The sequence below is a fragment of the Somniosus microcephalus genome, chromosome 3 (assembly GCF_052327205.1).
Source record: "Somniosus microcephalus isolate GS21.2 chromosome 3, FLI_Smic_1.0, whole genome shotgun sequence".
NCBI classification, from domain to species: domain Eukaryota; kingdom Metazoa; phylum Chordata; class Chondrichthyes; order Squaliformes; family Somniosidae; genus Somniosus; species Somniosus microcephalus.
Genome location: NC_140989.1, coordinates 176,707,318 through 176,729,775, shown reverse-complemented (window position 1 = coordinate 176,729,775; position 22,458 = coordinate 176,707,318).

Here is a 22,458-nt window from a genome sequence, read left to right as displayed (position 1 = left end):
CTTCGTGGCTTCGGTCGCTGCCCGGCCTTTTTCGCCGGTCGCGGTCTAGCTGTCTCACGACGCCGTTGCGTCCCCAGCCTGTCTGTACCGCGGCTTCCTTGCTCCACGCTGCCCCAGTCTCAGCGCCTCTGGGCCCGACTTCTGTCCGGCTCCTTTCCCCCTCGACCGTGGTCGAGTGCACCGCCCTTATCCTCCGGTTATTCTTTTTACTTTTCCCTTACTCACAGTCACCGTGGCCGCCTTGCTTCTCGTGCTGATCGGCTCACTCCTCACCGTGGTAGAAGGGACAGTCAGTGCCTGTTGCTGATGGAAGTCTTTGTCTCTGAATTCTTCCTCCTTTCCAGCTCTGCAGACTCGAGTTTTCTCCCAGCAGAATGACGAGGGCGGTTGCCTCTTCTCGACGCTTGTTAACTGCTTCGGAGTATTGTTGCCGCAGGGTACGATCGGACTCGTCGCCACTGTAAAGTCTGTGGGTTGTTTAGTTAATTAATACACAGACTCCAAGAGTAACTTAAAACAGGACTTTACTATTCGAAGGTCAGGGCGAATCTGCCAAATAATCCTGACACAGCACTTATATACCGGTGTGGTCACCGTCGGTATTACAGTATACAGAAGCCAACAAAGTAGTGCCACACCTAAAATAGTTCTCTTAAAGGTGAACGGTTACGTACAATGGTTTTCTTAAAGGTAGACGGAGACATACACTACAGGGATGGGGATTGTTGGTGCAGCGCGTATCTCCTGGTGGTGTTACTGGAGGCCTCCGTCCCGAAGTTCCTGTCCAGGTGCGGCGTTGCAACTTCGCACAGCCTCCAGAAGTGAGGCTGTGGGGCTCACAAGGAATTGTGGGCAATGAAGGGGCCTGAGAATTAAAGGGGTCATGCACACTGAAGCAATACAAATTAAAGTGAAGTGAAACAACACAGTTTTTGGCCCTTTCTGCCTTTTATTTAAAAATTAACATTAAAAAGAAGTCCCAAATGTGAATATTCAGCTCTTAAAGCTGAATTCCATTCCTAACCTCAAGAAATGGGGGGAAAAAAACTGCCTCAGCACTAACAAAAATGGCTCAACAAGCCAGGGAAGAGGCAATGAGAGTCTCACACACATCACTCCAGCTTTGTGCAGGGGGTCAACACTGCAAGAGAGGTCCTCTACCCACAGGGGCCAGGAGGCCCTCCAGAAAGAAGGATGTGGGACCAGATCATCGAGACCGTCACTACCAGCAGTGTCGCCCCAACAACCTGGCTCCAGTGCCCATGACCTCAGACCACTAGTCAAGGTCAGTGAATGCATCTTCAAAAGCCGTCTCCTACCAACTGCACCACTAGCCTCACACACTGCTCAATGCACGATGCCTAATCACTCACCTACCAACAATCTGCAACAATCACGAGGCTTCTCCCATTCCTAGCCTCGCCTCACCCCCTTGGAGGAGACGGTGCCGGCCATTCTTGGCAGGGGCATGGCTGAGCCATTGGCCAGCGGCGGGGCTGAAAGGATACAAGATGCTGGTATCCTCATAAGTTATCCTCCTTCTCACATGCACCTCTTGCTTTCCTGCCCTCCCCTCACCACAACTCCACCCTTGTGCCTTCATACACCCAAGAAATGCAGCCTGCCTAGCCAGTGGTTGACCAAGAAGAGGGAGAGGAGAGTGAAGAAGATGAAACATCGTCACTCGACTTCACACTCCCAGCCACCAGCTCCTCAAGGTCGGCCAGCAAGGCCATTTGCAGTGTCTCCCACTGAATGTCAGCAGCCTTCCACCAGCCTTGCTGCAGCTACTGGGGTAGCACTGGGTGGCATCAGTAGGATAGGCAAAGGCACACCCAAGACTGTCACTAAGGGAATGCATAAGGGTGATGAATTGATTTCTTAATGTCACATTGGATGGATAGATGTATAAAGTTGGCTTGGAATGTTTGCTTTGTGGTGGTTTTTATTTCAGCGTTGTGGCCAAGAGGACGCTGTGATGGTCAGTAACAGAGGGAAGGTAAGGTGTGGGACTAATGTTGAAAGGGGAATTGTGGTTGTGGTCACTGGTACCTCAGGTGGATGATTCCATCCCGGATATCCCGGCCAGAAAGGGGCTGTCAGGGATGCATTCTTCTGTCTAATTCCTCCTCTTCGGCTTCCTCCTCTTCTGTGTCTGCCTCTTCCTGCTGCGAGCGGATGCTATAAGTATGAAATGACAGCATAAAATGCTGGAAATACTCAGCTGGTCAGGCAGCATCTCAACGCGAGACGTGAACTCTGTTTTTCTCTCCACGGATGTTGCGTGGCCTGCTGAGTATTTGCAGCATGTTCTGTCTTCTCAAAGGCCTTCATTTACCATCCAAGTCCTTGCAAGCATCTAGCAGCACTCCCTACACGCTTAAAAAAACTTTTCACATCTATTGCAGCAAGCCACTACAATAAAATCAAAAAAGACCAGTCCAAAACCTTAAATCAAAAAATTACCTGAACGATGTGTGTGTCCCTTAAGAGGTGTAGACATCGCCACTGTCAGCCTGCTTTCACGGTAGGTTAACTTGACATGCTTAGGACCCAGCGCGTGGGTCGAAGTTCGCGCTTGTGATGTAAAGTCAGCGTTGCACGCCGATATACGTCACAATGCCGCCATTTTGTTCGGGATGGCGATGCCAGTTACCGGCAGCACAAAGGTAAGGACCAAAACGGCGGCCGCTGCGGGACCCGCCAGCAGCTGGCGAAAGAGCAGCAGCCGCCATTTTAGCGCCATTTAATGGCGTTATGGAGTGGCACGAAGGCCACGAATTTCTCACCCAATGAGTATTTTTTCGGTATAAAAAAATAGTTATGCAATTAAGCATATATATTTATTATTATTTTTGTATTACTTACTTAATGTAAGAGCAGGAAGATGCCTGGGTTCGATCCCAGTCCTATGCATCACTAAAATCCCTCAACTCAGCTTTCAAGAAGTACTAACACCCTCTATTTAATTTAATCGTTAAAAGCAGCGAGTAGACTGAACATAGAAACAATCAAAAAAAAAACTTACCGAGATAAATCCGTACATGCCAGTGACCTAACCCACGTATCCCACAGCATCCAATCACCAGGAGACAAAATGAAGATTAATAAAGTAGGAAAAAAATCATGGCCTAGAAATTCGGTTGGTTGCGCCAGCGATTAGCGCCTAAAGAGCCCAAGATTTGGGTCGTTACCCAATATTCAGACATGCGCAGTGATCCTAGCGCATCCGGCCATACTGAGTAGCCTGGTTGCGCCGGTGCTAAGTCTTTGCGCCCGCTTGCGGGCGCAGCAAGATAATGACGTCATTTCATTGTGCAAGGCCTTTTTGGCGCCCCGTACCGGAAATTCAGTGGCGACCCCCTCCGTTCCACCTGGTGCTATTAGTGACAGTTGGATGGAACGTTACCAGGTCCTTCTTGGACTCGGGGGGCGCTCTTTAAAGGGGACAGCACTAGTATAAAACTGGCAGCCATTTGGCCTGGCCACACTGCTCGCTGCTGGAGAGAGTTGCAGACCTTCAGTGGCACAGACTTGTTCTTATTGAGCCAGAGGAGCCTTGGGACCTTCAGCCCTGTCCAGTACAGTTGGGTCCAGAAAGCTGACTGCGTCTTACTCGTCGGCCAGAATAATGGGAGCTGCTTTGGAGGGGAACGTCATCCTGGCTGAGCAACTGGCAAGGGCACAGAAACGGAGGGAGGGCCGGGATTGGCCAGAAGGAGGAGGGCCAATGGACATCGCCAAATTCGACCATACGCTGCCAGGGTTTTCAGGCAGCAGGTCTCCTACCTTACCATGTCGGAGGAGCAGTGTCTGCGAAGGCTCAGATTTGGTAAGGATGTTGTCACTGAGCTGTGCCACCTGCTTGCTGGGGATCTGCAGCCGCGGATACGGTGCAGGACCTCTCTGTCGGTGGCCGTGAAAGTCACTGTTGCGCTCAACTTTTACACCAGCGGATCGTTTCAGGCAGCAGCTGGGGACATATCTAATATCTCTCAATTTGCGGTGCATTGCTGCATCCGGCAAGTGACAGCTGCCCTCTACAAAAGGAGGTGCAAATTCATCACCTTCCCTGTGACCCTGGAGAAGCAGGGGGAGCGCGCACAGGGCTTCGCGGCTATTGCGGACTTCCCCATGGTGCAGGGGGCCATTGATTGTACACACGTGGCTTTGCGGGCGCCATTGCAGAATCCGGAGGAGTTCCGCAACCGAAAGGGGTTCCACTCCCTTAATGTGCAGCTGGTCTGTGATCACCGGCAGATGATCATGACGGTGAACACACAATTCCCTGGCAGCAGCTATGACGCCTTCATCCTGCGGCAGACCTCAGTGGCTGACCTTTTTGAGGTCCCGGCTCACCCACGAGGCTGGCTTCTGGGTGACAAGGGCTATCCTCTCTGCCCATGGCTCATGACCCCGCTCCGTTTGCCCAGCACCCCGGCAGAAGAGCTTTACAACAACAGTCATCAGGCCACCAGGAACATTGTGGAGCACACAATTGGTGTGCTGAAGCAGCGTTTCCACTGTCTAGACCATTCGGGGGGCGCCCTACAGTACTCACCGGAGCATGTGGCGCGCATCATTGTTGTCTGCTGCATGCTCCACAACCTGGCCATTCGACGCACCCAGCCAATGCCAGCCGACCCTCAAGGTCCAGCAGAGCAGGCGGACGAGGAGGTGGAGGAGGAGGAGGAGGAGCATGCGGGCGAGGAGGATCAGGAGGAGGAGGAGGAGCAGGAAGATGGGAGGGCTCCAGAAACTGGAAGGGCCGTTCATCAGAGGCTCATAAGGACTCGGTTCTAGGCCCCTCGGGCGGAATGGTGGCTGTGATTCGAACAGCACCCTCCGGTTCGCTGTAAGCCTATGAAGGCATCGATGAATGTAAATAGTGTACAGGTCGATTGTAAATAAAACGTTTTCTTTATTTTCAAACAAGTGCTTCCTTCCAGCATGACAACGTAATGGCAACAGAAATCATAACTAACAAACTAACAGATAACTGTGTGGCAAGCCGGCGAAACTAACCAAACCATAACTGTTAAGTATGTGTATTGTATTGAACAATTAACACAAAGACTTAAATGTATAACTCAAACAGGTCTTTACTGGTTGGAGGTAGGGACTGCACGTAGGTCTTTACTTCATGCCCACAGGCGGGAACTGAGGGGAGATCAGTACCCACAGTACTATTTATACCCCTATGGCCAGGAGTGGTACTGTGTATCACTACGCCCTACAAGTAGTGCAGTCCTGTCCATAGGTTCAAAGTAGCACACATATTACATACACAACATTCCTCCCTTCTTAGCTTTACAGTCATCTCCCCATTTAACATAACGTAATAACATATATACATATATAACTTCAGGTTTACATAACAGAATAACATAGGTACATAGATAACTTCATGTCAAAACAGATCACAGATTCAGTCTCTGCGGAAAACAGTTCACAGATTCAATCTCTGTGGTGTAGTCGGTTCACGTTGCTGGAGTGACTCATTCAATAGTCCTTCCATGGATTTAACAGTTTGAACTTCCGAACTGAATTGGCTCCGTTCGGAGGGACCACGTGTGTGATCTGGTAGAGGTAATAATGGTTCAGATGGGTCATCTTCTGTTTCGACTTTTCCTTTTCTGCTTCTTGGAGACTCTCTGGGCTCCACTGTCAGCTGCCAGCTGCATGCGCAGTTCCTCCTTCTCTTCCTCCTTTTTCCGTAGTAGAGCCACCTTCTCCCGATGTTCCGTAGACTTTCGGTGCTCCTCCATGATTTCTGTATGGTGGGAGTCGAAGTTACAAGTTGGGCAGGACAGGACATAGTAATATTCGGTGTCGTCCTGATCTAGGCCAGCGAGAGGGTCTTCTATTTCCTCCATACCCAGCTGGGCGTTAGCCAGCTTTTGTTCCAAGTCCAGACATCTTTCCTGAAGAGACTTCTTCATGCGTACCTCTTCATCCAGCTTTTTCTTGGCTTTCAGCAAGTCGTTTACTAATGACCTCATTTGAGATTTTACTACTTCAACTTCTTTTGGAGATTGATTGATCGGACTATTCAATCCCTCTACCGGAGCAGCTGTTTCAGCGGTCTGTTGTTCTACGTTGACGTGAGTCAGCGTACTTTTGGCATCCAAGGGCTGCTCTGTTGCAGTCATCTCAGTCTGTGTTGCCACCTCAGCTCTTCCAATAACCTTTGAGAGCTCCGAACCCCTTTCGTTTGAATATTGAAGTTTGTGTTCAAGTTTTTCCCATTTCAGAGTCCTGTCCTTCAGCATATGCAGGAGTTGGCTGACTGTTAACTCCTCTGACATCAGACGTTTTGTGTGCTCCTGCTCCATTTTCTCCATCAGCTGCTTCTGTTGTCTTTCCAGATTCTCCAACTCTATATCAAAGAACTCTTTCGTTGCATTCAACTCTTGCTCAAAACGGCGAAGCATTTGTTCTAATTGCTGTTGTAGTTTGAAATGGAGTTGAGTTCGAGCCCGGTGTCCCTCAGAAATGGGCACATCAGTAGACTTGCCAGACTCAGAATCCACAGTTAAACTATGTTGTTGTTGCTCAGTGGAATTCTGTGCTGAAACTTTGTCTTTTGCACCTGAGTTGGGCTTACCATCATCCGTTCCAGAGTCTGGGCCGACTATCTTCACCGAGTTCTCACTCGTTATTGTTTGTAGGAAATGCCAGTCCATATTCATTTTCCTAATCCACTCCCGTCCTAGTAGTGGAGGACCTCCTTCAGATATCACATATAAGTCCATTATTTGACTGTCTTCGCCCTTGTGGACCACTGCAACCTCTATTTTCCCGATGGGGTACACTCTTTGCCCCGTGTATGTTTTCAATATAATCCCCGTATCCTGTAGGGGAATATGTTGGAATAACTTTCCGTAATCTTTCTTATTTATGACCGTCAATGCCGATCCAGTGTCCAATTCCAGTTTTACTTGGACTCCTTCTATCTGAAGAGTGACCCAAATTGTCTGGAGGTCTGCACCCTTACCAGCGTTGAGTACTCTTAAGCTAGCCAGTTCATTACAGCTTAAGCTAGCCAGTTCATTACTGCTAGCGTCTGAATCGGACTCCTGTTCGGTCACCTTGTGTACCTTTGCGTATTTTCCTTGCGGTGACTTCTTGTTGCTGGTCTTCTTCCCTGACCTGCATACTCTAGCTATATGTCCAAGCCTACCACAAGTTCTACATTCTTGGTTTTTAAACCAACACTGGTTCTGATCATGCGTTGTCTTTCCACAACGATAACATTTGCCAGAACTCACACCCAATTTGTGTGCACTGAGCTCCGGTGACCGTAGCTGCATTACTGCCGTGCCTCTCGCTGCGGCTTCGTGTGCTGCTGCCATAGTGACCGCCTTCTCCTCGAGCAGTCGCTTTTGTGTATCCTGTTTAAATAAACCACACACAAATTTGTCTTGTAGTGCATCTGTCAGTCCCGTTCCAAACTGGCAATATTTCGCTAATTTACGCAATTCCAGCAAATATTCAGCATTGCTTTCATGCTGTAGCTGCCTTCTGTCGTAAAATTTAAATCGTTCCGCTAGCATCAGCGGCGTGGGGTTTAGATGATCTTTCAGGACAGTAACAATCTCATCGAACGTCTTATCCGCCGGTTCATCTGGTGATAACAGGTGTTTCAATTGCCCGTATGTCTTCGCACCCATTAAATTTAATAATGTTAGAGCTTTATCTTGGTCACGAATTTTATTGGCCTTACAATAATTTTTTACTCTTTCAACATATATGGCCCAATCTTCGAGGTCACTATCAAAGGTGCTAATATTCCCGTGTTTAGGCATTGTAGATTTGCAATTTCTCAGATTTTATTTTCTTTACTTGTTATCAAAGATGGCGGCTTCCCGCTCTTGCCGTCGTCCTCCGCCCACAAAATGGCGGTTTTCCCGCGCTTGGCGGTCTTCACCCGTCCCCCGACGCCGTCTCCCTTCAGCCCCCGAGTGCGGCCCTTATCTTCGCCGTGATCGCCCGAGTGCGGCCCTTATCAGCGGATGCGATCGCTGGATCGCGAAGTGGCTCCCGACCGAAGCGGCTCTCGGCCCTTATCTTCTATGCGATCGATAGCCCGCGCTGTGCACCGCGGCTCTCGCACCTTGAGCTTCTGCAGCCGCCGCGCCTTTCAGTCCGAGTGCGGCCCTTATCTTTGGTCCTGATCGCTGGCCCGCGCTGCGCCTCGCACTTGAAGCGGCTCCCGGCCTGTGGCTCACCCGCTCGCGCGGCTCTTGCTCGCTCCCTCCCGGACTCTGGCTTACCCGCTCGCGCGTTTCACCGCGGCTCTTATCAGGGATTGCGATCGCCCTTATCTCCCGATCGGTGGCCCTGTCTTTGCAGCCAACGCTGCTCGGCTTACCCACGAGGTTATGGAGGCTTCAGGATCCTAATGCCTGTCGCTTCCAGTCGCTGGAAGCTGTCAGGATTTCTGCTGCCCTTCAGTTTTGAGTGGGGTGTTGAGGATTGAAACCTCTCTTCAACGTCCTGTCTTTGGACGAAGCCGCCGTGGAATAACTGCCGCAGGGTTCGAACCGACTCGTCGCCAGTGTTAAGTATGTGTATTGTATTGAACAATTAACACAAAGACTTAAACATATAACTCAAACAGGTCTTTACTGGTTGGAGGTAGGGACTGCACGTAGGTCTTTACTTCATGCCCACAGGCGGGAACTGAGGGGAGATCAGTACCCACAATACTATTTATACCCCTATGGCCAGGAGTGGTACTGCGTATCACTACGCCCTACAAGTAGTGCAGTCCTGTCCATAGGTTCAAAGTAGCACACATATTACATACACAACAATAACAAACAAACACAACAGGTGTGGAGTGCCTTAAAACCGGAAAAAGAGACGTTTTAGCACCTCCCTCCACTGGTGACCCCTTGATGGAGACCGACTCCTCTTACGAGGTCGGCCCCTTCCCTCCCTGCAGCTCCTCCGTAATTGTACCCCAGTGGCTGCGTCAAGGCTGGGGGACACCTGCTGAGTGTCTGGAAGCGCTGAAGCCCCTGAGGGACGGCCTAGACGACCTCTGGGCTTGGAGGTCCCACAAGCAGGCTGCTCCAACTGGACATGTCTGCTAGCAGTGTGCCGCGCAGGTGGTGGCAGCTGCTCTGCTGACGTGCCAGCGGTGGCATCAGGACTGGTCACATGCAGAGAGAGGACACCTGCACTGTTGTCGGCCGACACACTGGCACTCTGACGGTGCCGCACCGGACCATACGCCACAATCGACTGCTCCACAAATTCATGGCCTGCTGTGGTGCTGCAAGGGCCTGGGGTGATCCTGCCTGATGCAGCTATGGTGGCAGCAGTGAGTGTTCGCGTGGCCTCAATCTGCGTGTGGACGAGGCCAGCATGTGACTGCGTGGCAGCAGTGAGAACCTGCGTGGCAGGTGCCAGTGCTTCGGAAAAGCCATGAACAGTCCTTTCCACTGCTTCGGACAAGGCTGGAACAGTCCTTGCCACTGCTTCGGACAAGCCCTGGACAGACCTTTCCATTGCTGCCCCGAAGCCCTGGACAGTCCTTTCCATTGCTGCCCCGAAGCCCTGGACAGACCTTTCCATTGCTGCCCCGAAGCCCTGGACAGACCTTTCCATTGCTGCCCCGAAGCCCTGGACAGACCTTTCCATTGCTGCCCCGAAGCCCTGGACAGTCCTTTCCATTGCTGCCCCGAAGCCCTGGACAGACCTTTCCATTGCTGCCCCGAAGCCCTGGACAGACCTTTCCATTGCTGCCCCGAAGCCCTGGACAGTCCTTTCCATTGCTGCCCCAAAGTCCACCACACTCTTTGCCAGTGTGTCGATGGACTCAGGCATCCTCCCCACTGCAGCCATAAGCTCAGTGTGCCTGAGCCGGGCCTGGGCGCTCATTTCGGCAAGGCACCGCACCTCCTCTGCACTCTGTGCAGCAGTCATGGTGGCCTGCCTCGCCCTCCGGGGAGACGGCCACCGAGCGTCCCTACTCCCCGCGCGTTGCTGCAGGCCGCTGGTCCCTGCAACTGGCTCCTCATCAGAGCCCCCCACCACTCCCCTCAAGGGAACTACTATCCCCAGTCTCCACATGCGGTGGCTCCCCTGAGGCTGGCACGGATGGTCCGGCTTCCTCCTGGTCGTCCCCTCCGGAGGCACTTGCACTGGCAGCTTGAGGGGCCGGCTCCCGAGCTGGTGATGCAGCATCTGAAAGCAGGGAGGTTGAAGAGTGGCTTTAGCAAAAGGACAGTTTGGCAGCAAGGGATGCAACAGTGCGGCAATGCTATGACATGGGTCCACATTGAGAAAGCATGCTGGCGGGGGAAACAACTGAAAGGTGAGAGCTGTAATAGTTGAGAACCTTACCATCACTGTGGACAATGGGGTCGGCAGCTGCAGTGGTGACAGGACCACTCAGACGTCCTCCCACAATCTGGTGGAGTCTCTCCTCGAGATCCGTCAGAGGCTCCACTTGAGGACGGCCTCCTCCGGTGCGAAGCTGCTCCTTTCGGTTCCGTGCCAGCTTGGCCTGCAGGGCAAAGGACGGGAAGTGATGTAACATGATGCCCTGAGTTATCATCTCATGCCCCCCATGGTGGAAGAGCCCTTACATGATGCCCTGAGTGATGTTCTCATGCCCCCCATGGTGGAACATCCCTTACATGATGCCCTGAGTGATGATCTCATGCCCCCCATGGTGGAACAGCCCTTACATGATGCCCTGAGTCAAATGTGGATGTGTGTGACCAGAAAGGGCCATGGGTGCTTGCTGACAGATGGCCACTGGGGTATCGTGCACCCTGTAGCCATAAAATCAGGTCGTTGAATTTCTTCCTGCACTGGACAGGGCTCCTGGTCGCCATGCTGCTGGAGTTGACCCTCTGAGAAACATCCCTCCAAGCTCGTCGGTAGTCCTTATGATTAGGCCTCCTGCCATTGTCTGGGTATAGGACATCTCGCCGGCGCTCCACTGCGGACACCAATTCCTCCAGAGACTCAGTGCTGAAGCGCTCTGCTCTCTGCCTCACCCTCTCCATCTGATCCAAGTTTTTTGCGGCAGAGAAGGGCCTGCGCCGATTTGCAGGCCTACAAGGCGCAGAGTGTGGATGCTGGAGCTGCCTGACCCACCCCCTTAAGAGCTGGCCGGCGCCTGCAAGTCTCGTGGTCATGGGTAATTGAGAGCACCTGCGCTGTGGCTGGACGCCCCGATATTGGGTTGCGCCGGCATGTTAGCGCCTTAGGTGCCCCGTGTAATGCCTGAACTTGCACCTCAATCACCTTTGGGGTGCTGCAACCCAATATCGCACGAGGTGTCGATAAGTTGCGCCTGGCTATAAAATTTGCGCTCCGCCAATTCTAACGCCCCAAGCGGGGCTATACCCAATTTCTAGGCCCATGACTTTTCACAGCTGAATCGCGAGATCGTGTCTTGCGATTAATTCGCGGGAGTTGGCATTACTGATAATTTTATTTCTGGCCTTCAGCTCATAATACCTTACAGAAAAATAAAACATCGTCAATCAAGCAGGGCCTATCCCTTTAAGGGTCCTTCTCAGGCCTTGGCATCTTATCCCTTCACTAAAATTGTTTGAGATGTGTCTGCTGGGATATATGTAAGTATTTTGTATAAAATAACACTGCCAGTACACATAGATCAAAATTACAAAACAAATTATCAGATAAACCTCTTCACTTCGGCTGCCGACTCTATTGCTACCGTTTGTTAAAATTAAATTGTGACTTTTATTTTTTTTTACACACACACCGAATCTATTTTGCTACAAGATAGATGCCGTCCATCTTGCAGATGCAATAACTCTTCAAGTCAATCATTCTTAATGCAATTCACTGAGAATTGAATAACAAATCTACCAGAGAACAGCAATAAACAGAATCAAACTCCCCAGTATAAAGGGCAGTGAAAGGATTAATGTTGGCAAACCATCACAGAGCAAACCTTTTGGAGGAGGGGGTGGCGGAGGGGTAGGGGGAGGCAGTGGTGGGGGTGGTGGGGGGGTGGCAGAGGGGTGGGGAGTGGGGGAGCAGTGGTGGAGGAGGGGTGGGGCTAGAGTGGTGGGGTCAGGTTGGGGTGTTTTGGGGTTGGGGTAGGGTGGGGTGGTGGGGTGGGGTGTGGGGGCAGCTGGAGGGGTTGGGGTGGTGGGGGCTGGTGGAGGGGTGGAGGGGTGGGGTGGGGGTGGGGTGGGATGAGGGTTTGAGAGAAGGGGTGGGGAGGTGGGTGGAGGGAGTGGTGGGGTGAGGTGGGTGGGGGTGGAAGTGGGGGTTGGGGAGGGGGTGGGGAGGCGGGTGGAGGGGTGGGGGAGGGAGTGGTGGGGTGGGGGTTTGGGGAGGGGGTGGGGAGGTAGGTGGAGTGGTTGGGGGTGGTGGGGGTGTTATGTATTGTGTGTTCTATTGTGTGTTCTCCTCCCACCTGTGGTGGCGCTGTCACAGGAGATAAATGGTTGGGTGTTCTCTGTTAAGTTTAGCTCTCTTTGTTCGGAACTTTCCAGAACTTCCTTTCCTTCCAATAAAGCACTTCATGTTTGAATCTCTGAGTTCTGAGTCCTAAATTGTGTCTAGGTAGAAAGGTACCGACACAACAACTGGCAACAAGGAGCGGATGAATCTGCGTACGTTACGGGTGCAGTGAGTAAACAGAAAATTTAATTTGAAACGTGAGATGGCTACTATATTAGGAAACATCGGTGATTTTGATGAAAATGTGGAGCAATGGAGCGCATATACGGAACATTTTGACTATTTTGTATTGGCGAATGCGGTGGCAAATGAAAAAGTCATGCCTACCTTTTTGAGTGTAATCAGGCCGAAGACATTCAATTTACTTCGCAGCCTCGTGCAGCCAGATAAGCCAGGAACTAAAACATATAAGCAACTAGTGGAAATTCTTGGAGCACATTTTTCACCAAAACCTCTGGTTATTGCTCAGAGATTTAGATTTCACAAACGGAATCAAGAGGAGGGGGAATCAGTGACGATGTTTATTGCTGCTTTAAAAAGGTTGTCAGAACACTGCCAGTTCAAGGAGGTGCTGAATGACACCATTAGAGACAGACTTGTGTGTGGTATGCAAAATGCAGCCACACAGAAGCGCCTTCTTCCGAAGGACAACCTTACTCTTGAAAAGGCCATTGAAGTTAGTGTCTCCATGGAGATGGCGGAAAAGGAGGCTCACCAGTTGAGTTCAACAGGGAGAGTTCACAAGCTGTCATCTGAGCCTAAAGGTGCGCAGAATGGCACATGTTACCGTTGTGGGAAAACGGGCCATCATGCTAATGATTGCTGGTGTACGGAGCTGGAACGCCGAAATTGTGGCAAAAAGGGTCACATTGAACGCGCCTGTAGAGGTAAAAAAAAGAACAGACAGAGCTGGGAAGCATGGAAGCAAAATGTCTGCATTTGGACAAGAGAGGAAAAAGAGTGTTCATTCAGTGCAGTATGATGGAACAAGCAAAACAGAGGGGAGCGACATCTCTGAGGAGGAAGAGGTGCACATACTGACGGTTGCAGGTGATTTAAATGGCTACTGGGTGTCACCACTCGTGGAGGGACAATCAGTGCGGATGGAGGTGGACACAGGCGCGGCTGTGTCCCTTGTTTCAGACACTGTCTACAACAAAATGCTAAAGCACCTTATCCTTCAGCCAACAAACATTGTGCTAAAGACGTATACCGGCGAACCTGTGGCCATGAGAGGCGTCATTGAGGTGACAGTTAAATTGAACGGACAGACTGCAAAACTGCCACTATATGTGGTAAAGGGAAATTACCCATCGCTACTGGGACGTGCGTGGCTAGAGAAAATCACGCTGGACTGGCCTGCAGTCCGCATGATGTCAAAAGGGGAGTCAGGTCTGACTGCAGTGTTAAACAAACATGCAGAACTCTTCAATGGGGAACTTGGGAGCATGAAAAAGATCAGCGTGAGACTGGACATTAAACCTGACAGCAAGCCGAAGTTTCACAAAGCCCGACCTGTACCCTATGCAATTAGGCCAAAAGTTGAGGCTAACTTGGAGGCCTTAGTCGAGAATGGAGTCCTGGAACTGTGAGCATGAGCAAATGGGCCACACCAATTGTTCCTGTCCTGAAAAAGGATGGATCTGTTCGAATCTGCGGGGATTTTAAAGTGACTATTAACCCGGTGCTGTCTGCGGAACAGTACCCTCTTCCCCTCATTGATGATCTTTTTACGGGCCTGGCCAGAGGGCAAAAGTTCAGCAAAATAGACTTATGCCAGACTTATCTACAAATGCATGTCGATGACAAATCAAAGGAGATGCTGACAATTGTGACACACAAGGGGCTATACAGGTACTACCGCCTTCCGTTTGGAATTACGTCGGCCCCTGCTCTATTCCAAAGGGCAATGGATCAGATTTTGAGTGGACTGCCAGGAGTCCAGTGCTACCTGGACGCATCCTTGTCCCTGGGACAAATGAGGAGGATCATCTTCTGAACTTGGATGCGACACTACAACGACTGAAAGAGTACGGACTCAGAGTTCGTAAAGACAAATGTGAATTCTTTCAGTCTTCAGTTGAGTACCTGGGGCATGTGATTGATGCTACTGGCCTGCATAAGGCGCCGTCAAATGTCAAGGCGATCGTGGAGGCCCCAGCACCCCAGAATGTGAGCCAGTTACGTTCATTTCTGGGGCTACTTAACTACTATGGGAAGTTTATTCCAGACTTAGCAACATTGCTGAAGCAGTTACATCAGTTGCTATGTCAAGGCAAAACATGGAAATGGACTGAACTGTGCAACGAAGCTTTCGCCCAAGCAAAGAAAGCATTGCTGAAATCGGAGGTCCTGACACACTTTGACCCAAAGCTACCTGTGCAGCTAGCATGTGATGCATCACCATATGGTGTGGGAGCAGTCACATCCCACATCATGCCTTCGGGTGAAGAGAAACCTATCGCCTTCACATCACGCACCTTGAACAAGGCTGAGAGTAACTATGCGCAGATCGAGCGCGAGGCCTTGGGAATCGTTTTTGGAATTCGAAAATTTCATCAGTACCTATTTGGGAGAAGGTTCACACTCCTGACGGACCATCATCCATTGACTTCAATCTTCGGGCCCCACACCGGAATTCCGTCTCTCGCTGCAAGCAGGATGCAAAGGTGGGCTTTACTGTTGTCAGGACACACATACGACATCAAATATCGCAAATCAGACTTGCACGGCAACGCAGACGGTCTCTCGAGGCTACCCTTGCCTGTTACTCCCCCAGAGCCTCGCCAGATAGACATCTTCTACTTTAGACAAGTGGAGGGAGCACCTGTCACTGCAGTTCAGGTGCGAAGGTACACCCGCGTTTCAAAAAGAAATGAGCTCTCCGTCCAGGCAGGTTGTCTTCTTTGGGGACGCCGTGTCATCATTCCGCCACCTTTGAGGGAACCTATACTGCAACTACTTCATACAGGCCACAGTGGGATGGTTGGGATGAAGGAACTGGCAAGAAGCTACTTCTGGTGGCCAGGTCTCGATGGGAATATTGAGGAGAAAGCCAAAACATGTTCCCCATGTCAAAGGGTCCGGAATGTTCCACAGCTGGCAACCCTACACCCCTGGGATTGGCCTGCAGAAGTGTGGCAGCGAGTACATGTGGACTTCGCCGGTCCTTTCAAAGAGAAGATGTTTATGGTGGTTGTGGACGCTCGTAGCAAGTGGCCGGAGGTCGCTGTGATGAGGTCTCCCACGGCAGAGAAAACAATTGAGAAACTTGGTGAGATGTTCAGCCGTTATGGCTCACCGGAACAACTCGTAAGTGACAGCGGTCCACAATTTGTATCACAGGAGTTTGCAACCTTCCTGCATGTGAATGGTGTCCAACACATCGGGTCTGCGCCCTATCATCCCTCTACTAACGGCCAGGCAGAAAGGTTCGTGCAAACTTTGAAGCACGCCTTGAAGGCATCGCAAGGTCAGGGCTCAATCCACCAACGTCTGAACAGCTTGCTGTTGTCCTACAGGAACGAGCCGCATGCCACAACCAAAACTTCCCCCGCTTCGCTCATGATGAAGAGGCAGTTCCGGACAAGTTTTGACTTACTCAAACCTCCAAGGGCAGAACAGGTTGTCCATTGTCAACAACAAGCTCAAGTTGAAAAGAGAGAGAAAAGAGCCAAGGAGAGACGGTTTCATCTGGGAGAGCACGTCCTAGCTCGAAACTACAACACTGGACCGAAATGGGTTCCTGCTACGGTGATCGCGCAGACGGGCCCTGTGTCTTACACGGTTGAGACTGCTGAGGACGTCGTCTGGGGAAGACACACAGATCAACTGTTGCTAGGAGCAGAGACAGCCACAGAGGCTCCAACGGCTGGTTGGCCTGAACTGTTTCCAGATGATACCGCAAACCAGCATCCTTTGCCACAGTGCTCTTCTCCAACACAGGAAGTCAAAGAGACTGTTCCACCTGTGCAAACTCCTGACTTTCGACTGACACAGGCACCTTCTCCATCCAGGCCTGTGTCAATGCCTACTGCTGTGGAAGCCAGCGATGACCGCCGGTATCCTGTCAGAGAGCGGTGGCCTCCAAGACACTTGGATCTGTAGGCTTAGTGACTTGCCCACAAGACTGGGGCAGAATAAACCCCAGGGTAAAGTCACGGGTTGAGGCAGTCTACCTCTACCCTAGGTTCGTTGAGTGCATTGAAAGTAACTTACCTGTTGAGGAATAATGTGGACCTTCCATTTAAGAGGGGAGGAAATGTTATGTATTGTGTGTTCTATTCTGTGTTCTCCTCCCACCTGTGGTGGCGCTGTCACAGGAGATAAATGGTTGGGTGTTCTCTGTTAAGTTTAGCCCTCTTTGTTCGGAACTTGCCAGAACTTCCTTTCCTTCCAATAAAGCACTTCATGTTTGAAATTCTGAGTCCTAAATTGTGTCTAGGTGGAAAGGTACCGACACAACAGGGGGCTGGGGGTGGGGGGAGGGAGTGGTGGGGTGAGGTGGGGGATGGGGGGCTGGTGGAGAGGGTGGGGAGGCGGGGAGGAAAGTGTTTAGTCGTGATGCTCTAGCAGTGATGAACAATTCCTGCCCATCATTTTCGTATGTCCATATGTTAATAGTGGGACGGTACTTACATTCCTTTTACAATGTCATTTTTCGCCTCTTCTGCATGCTGCATGTTTGAGCCATTAGCTGAGATACAGCACAGTAGGGGGCTGGGAAAATATGCTGGGAAAGGTCATCGACCTGAAACGTTAACTCTGTTTCTCTCTTCACAGATGCTGCCTGACCCGCGGAGTATTTCCTGCATTTTCTGTTTTTATTTCACTAAAACAGATTATTTGGTCATTTATCTCATTGCTGTTTGTGGGAGCTTGCTATGTGCAACTTGGCTACTGTGTTTCCTACATTACAACAGTGACTACACTTCAAAAAAAGTACTTCACTGGCTGTAAGTGTACTTTGGGACGTCCTGAGGTCATGAAAGTGCTATATAAAGGCAAGTCTTTCTTTAGAAGTGGATTGAATGCAATGGTAGCTTGGAATGTAAATCTGAACACACCTTTAGTGAATTGACATGGTCTTCTAGATGTAACTGTTAAGTCTGTGTGTTATAATGAGAATTACTACACAGACCACAAGAGTAAACTTTAACAGGTCTTTACTGGTTGAAGGTCAGGGCGGAACTGCCCAATAAATCATTACACAGCACTTATATACCGGTGTGGTCACAACCGGTATTGCAGTATACAGCAGCCAAGATAAAGTAGTGCAACCCTTAAAATAGTTCTCTTAAAGGTGGAACGGTTACATACACTACAATCCTCCCTTTTTAGGTTAACAGTATATCTTCCCATTAAACATAGCATCATAACATATATACACAACTTAATGTAAAACAGTTCACAGATTCAGTCTCTCTGGAGGCTTCCTGACTCGGTCCGGATAACGCCTCGGTGGTGTAGTAGTTTTCGGTGGTGTAGTAGGTTCTTTTGGCAAGGTCGATTCGGCTTGAATGTCAGTGTCGGGTTCATCTGGTTCCAGTATCACCGGATCGGAGGTAGATACTATGGGTATTTCTGCTTCATCATTAGGCGTATAGAGTTGTGGTGTAGGTTGTCCCTTTTCGGATGACGCTATGATCTGGTCAGCATGGCGCCTTATTATGCTTTCACCAATGTCCACGGTATACATCAGCGGTCCTAGTCGTGTGCAAATAGTTCCAGGCTGCCATTTCTCGGTACGGTAGTCCCGGGCCAAAACTTGTTGACCTATCTGGAAGGTTCTAGTTGGCCTTTCATTCATGCCTTGAAATTGCCGATTCTCTACGTCCCTTCTGATGTTTGGCTTGATCAAATCCAGCCAGCATCTTAGGCTTCTATTGAAAAACATCATGGCGGGAGTTTGGTTTGTGACCGCATGTGTTGCATTCCTGTACGCCAACAAGAAGTTATCTACCTTATGTTGTAGATTTATGTCTTCATTACCCATGGCCTTTATGGCCTTCTTGAAGGTCTGGACAAACCTTTCAGCTAATCCATTGGTGGCGGGATGGTATGGGGCGGACGTGTAGTGCTTAACCCCATTGTTTTTTAAGAACTTCCTGAATTCTTCGGACACAAATTGCGGTCCATTATCAGAACAGATCTGTTCCGGCAGCCCATTCCTGGCAAAGATGGTCCTTAATACTGTGATGGTTTTTTCCGTGGTGGTGGAGGACATCTTTATTACCTCCGGCCACTTGGAGTGTGCATCCACCGCGATTAAGAACATTGAGTCCATAAATGGACCAGCAAAGTCGATATGTACCCTTTGCCATGGAGATGAGGGCCACTCCCATGGATGCAGAGGAGCTTGTGGTGGGGCGTTTTGGACCTTCTGGCATCCTAAACAGCTCTTGGTCATTTCTTTGATGTCTCCATCGATACCTGGCCACCACACGAACGCTCTGGCTAGGTTCTTCATTTTCACTCCACCCAGATGCCCCTCGTGAAGCTCCTTTAGCACTTTTTGCTGGAGTTTGGGTGGAATCACCACTCTGGATCCACACATCAAAGTTCCTCGGCACACTGACAGCTGTTCTCTTCTTTGCGAAAATGCTGGCAACAGTGGTTCGCCATGTGCTGGCCATCCCTTCACCGTTAAATCGTAGACTCGTGAGAGAGTCGGGTCATTTCTTGTTTCCTTTTCGATCGTAGAATTTGTTACTGGTAGACATTCCACTATGGTTGAGTGGAACATCTCCACTGGGTCCACTGTAGGCGCCTCTTCTACCGTTGGCAACGGTAGGCATGATAAACCGTCAGCATTCCCATGCTGTTTTGATCCTTTGTATTCTATGCCATATTGGTGTGCCCCTAGGAAAAGGGACCACCTCTGTAGCCTTTGCGCTGTCATAATGGAAACGCCCATTTTAGGGTTGAATATGGATACCAACGGCTGGTGGTCTGTCAGCAGTGTAAACTTCTGGCCCTGCAGGTAATGATGAAACTTCTTTACTCCCCACACCAGGCTGAGAGCCTCCCTATCTATCTGAGCATAGTTGCGCTCAGCGGAGGTCAATGATCTGGATGCAAATGCGACTGGCCTTTCCGAGCCATTTGGCAACTTGTGTGAGAGTACTGCTCCAATACCATAAGGAGAAGCATCACAAGCCAAACGAATAGGTAGCGTTGGGTTGAAGTGAGCCAACACTTCCTCTGAGGTGATCAATGTCTTGCTTTTGCGAAAGGCCTTCTTACAGTCCTCGCTCCACTTCCATGGTACTTCTTTCTGCAAAAGAGCATTCAGCGGGTGCAGCACCGTGGATAGATTTGGCAGAAACTTATGGTAATAGTTAATCAACCCTAGGAACGATCTCAACTGGGATACATTTTCCGGAGCGGGAGCCTTCACAACAGCTTCGATCTTGTCAGGTGACTTGTGCAGCCCCTCCTGGTCAATGACATGACCACAGTACGAGATCCGTTCCTGAAAGAACTCACATTTCTGGCGATTAACTCGAAGGCCATATTCCTTCAACCTGGTGAGCACCAGTTTCAAATTTGCAAGGTGTTCCTCATTGTCATCTCCTGTAATCAGGATATCGTCCAAGTAACATTGAGTGCTTGGAATTCCCTGTAATACCTGCTCCATGGCCCTCTGCCAAATTGCCAGAGCCGAAGCCACTCCAAAAACCAGTCTATTATATCGATACAAGCCTCTGTGCGTGCTGATTGTGAGATACTGGCGCAACTCTTCCTCAACTTCCATCTGTAAGTACGTTTGCGCCAGGTCTATCTTGGTGAAGCGTTTCCCGCCAGACAATGAAGCAAAGATATCCTCAATCCGCGGAAGCGGATATTGCACCGTGTGAAGCACCGGATTAACTGTGATCTTGAAGTCTCCACAGATGCGGACCTTCCCCGGTTCCCCTGGCTTATTACTCGATGAACGCTTCATGACGGGAACAATGGGCGTGGCCCACTCACTCCAGTCCACCTTAGACAGTACTCCTGAACGTTCCAGCCCTTCCAGCTCAGCTTCCACAGCAGGTCGTATCGCATACGGTACCGGTCTGGCTTTGAAAAATTTTGGGTTTGCATGTTCTGCAATCTTGATTTTTGCCTTAATTCCTCTCAGTGTTCCCAGTCCCTGTTGGAACACCTCTTTAGCCTCATCCAATATTCTGGACAATCGTTCAGGTTTGACATCTTTTTTTCCGGAATCTACCGTTATTGCGTTTAGGGAGTGCCAGTCCATATTTATTTTCCTGATCCACTCCCGTCCCAGAAGTGGTGGACCTCCCTCAGGTAGTACATATAAGTCCATTCCTTGGTGTTCTTTGCCCTTGTGTATCACCTTGACTTTTATCTTTCCGATGGGGTATACTTTTTGCCCCGTGTATGTCTGCAATACTATCTCCGTATCCCGTAGGGGAATATGTTTGAATAACTTTTTGTAATCTTGCTTATTCATGACCGTCAACGCCGATCCGGTGTCCAATTCCATCTTCACTTGGACTCCTGCTATCTGCAGTGTGACCCAGATAGTTTGTCAGTCAGCTTCCTTACTCACGTTGTGAATTCTTAGACTACCCAGTTCCTTGCTGTTGGAGTCTGAATCCGAATTCTGTTCATCCGAACTCTTCTCAGCCACCTTATGTACCTTTCTGCACTTTTCCTGTGGTGACTTTTTGTTGCTGGTCTTCTTTCCTGACCGGCATACTTTAGCTATGTGACCAAGCTTGCCACATTTTCTACATTCCTGGTTTTTAAACCAGCATTGGTTCTGATCGTGTGTTGTCTTCCCACAACGATAACATTTCGTTGTACCCAATGCCATTTGATCTACGCTGAGTACCGCTGCCTTCAGCTGCATTTCCGCAGTGCCTCTCGCTGCGGCTTCGTGCGATGCTGCAATAGTGACAGCCTTATCAAGTGTAAGATCATTCTCTTCGAGCAACCGCTTTTGTGTTCCTTCTTTCGACAATCCACACACGAATTTGTCTCTCAGTGCCTCTGTCAGGCTTTCCCCAAACTGACAGTATTTCGCTAGCTTGCGCAGTTCAATTAAATACTCCGCGTTGCTTTCCTCTTTCAGTTGCGTTCTCGCATAAAATTTAAATCGTTCCGCTAACATCAGCGGTGTGGGGTTCAAATGATTCTTCAGGACAGCAACAATATTAGCGAAAGTCTGATCCGCCGGTTTAGCTGGTGATAGAAGATGCTTCAATAGCCCGTATGTCTTCGCACCCATTGAGTTTAGTAAGGTTAGTGCTTTATCTTCATCTGATATTTTATTTGCCTTACAATATATCTCTATGCGTTCTACATACGTGGCCCAATCTTCAACATCGGGATCGAAATCATTGATGTTACCACGCTTAGGCATCCTCGCGATCTTCTTGAGAAACAAAAGAATTATTTTTTTTTTTTTTTACAAAATGGCGGTTTCCCGCGCTTGTCTTCTTCCCCCGCCTCCGAAAATGGCGGCTTCCCGCGTTTGCCTTTCTCCCCCGCTGGCTGTAATGGCGATTGCCGATTTGCTGCGTTCGCCCTCCCCCAGCGGTTTTCAAATCGTGCCTCCCAGCCCCTCTTGCAGTCCGGTCCTTTCCCCCCGGCTGCGGCTGAGTTCTCCGCGTTTTTTTTTAAATTTTCTCCCGCGCCTTATGCTGACCCGGTCGCTGCGCCTCGCGGCCTCGGTAGCTGCCCGGCCTTTTTCACCGGTCGCGGTCGAGCTCTCTCTCGATGCTGTTGCGTCTCCCAGCCCGCTTGCAGCCCGGTCTTTCGCACCGGCTGCGTTTGCATTCACCGCGGCTTCCGTGCCTTACGCTGCCCCAGTCTCAGCACCTCTGGCCCCGACTTCTGTCCGGCTCCTTTCCCCGGCTGTGGTCGAGTTCTCCGCCCTTATATCCTCCGTTTTTTTATTTTTTTATTTTCTCCCCTACTCACAGTCAACGTGGCCGACTTGCTGCTCGTCGCTAATCGGCTTACCCACCACCGTGACAG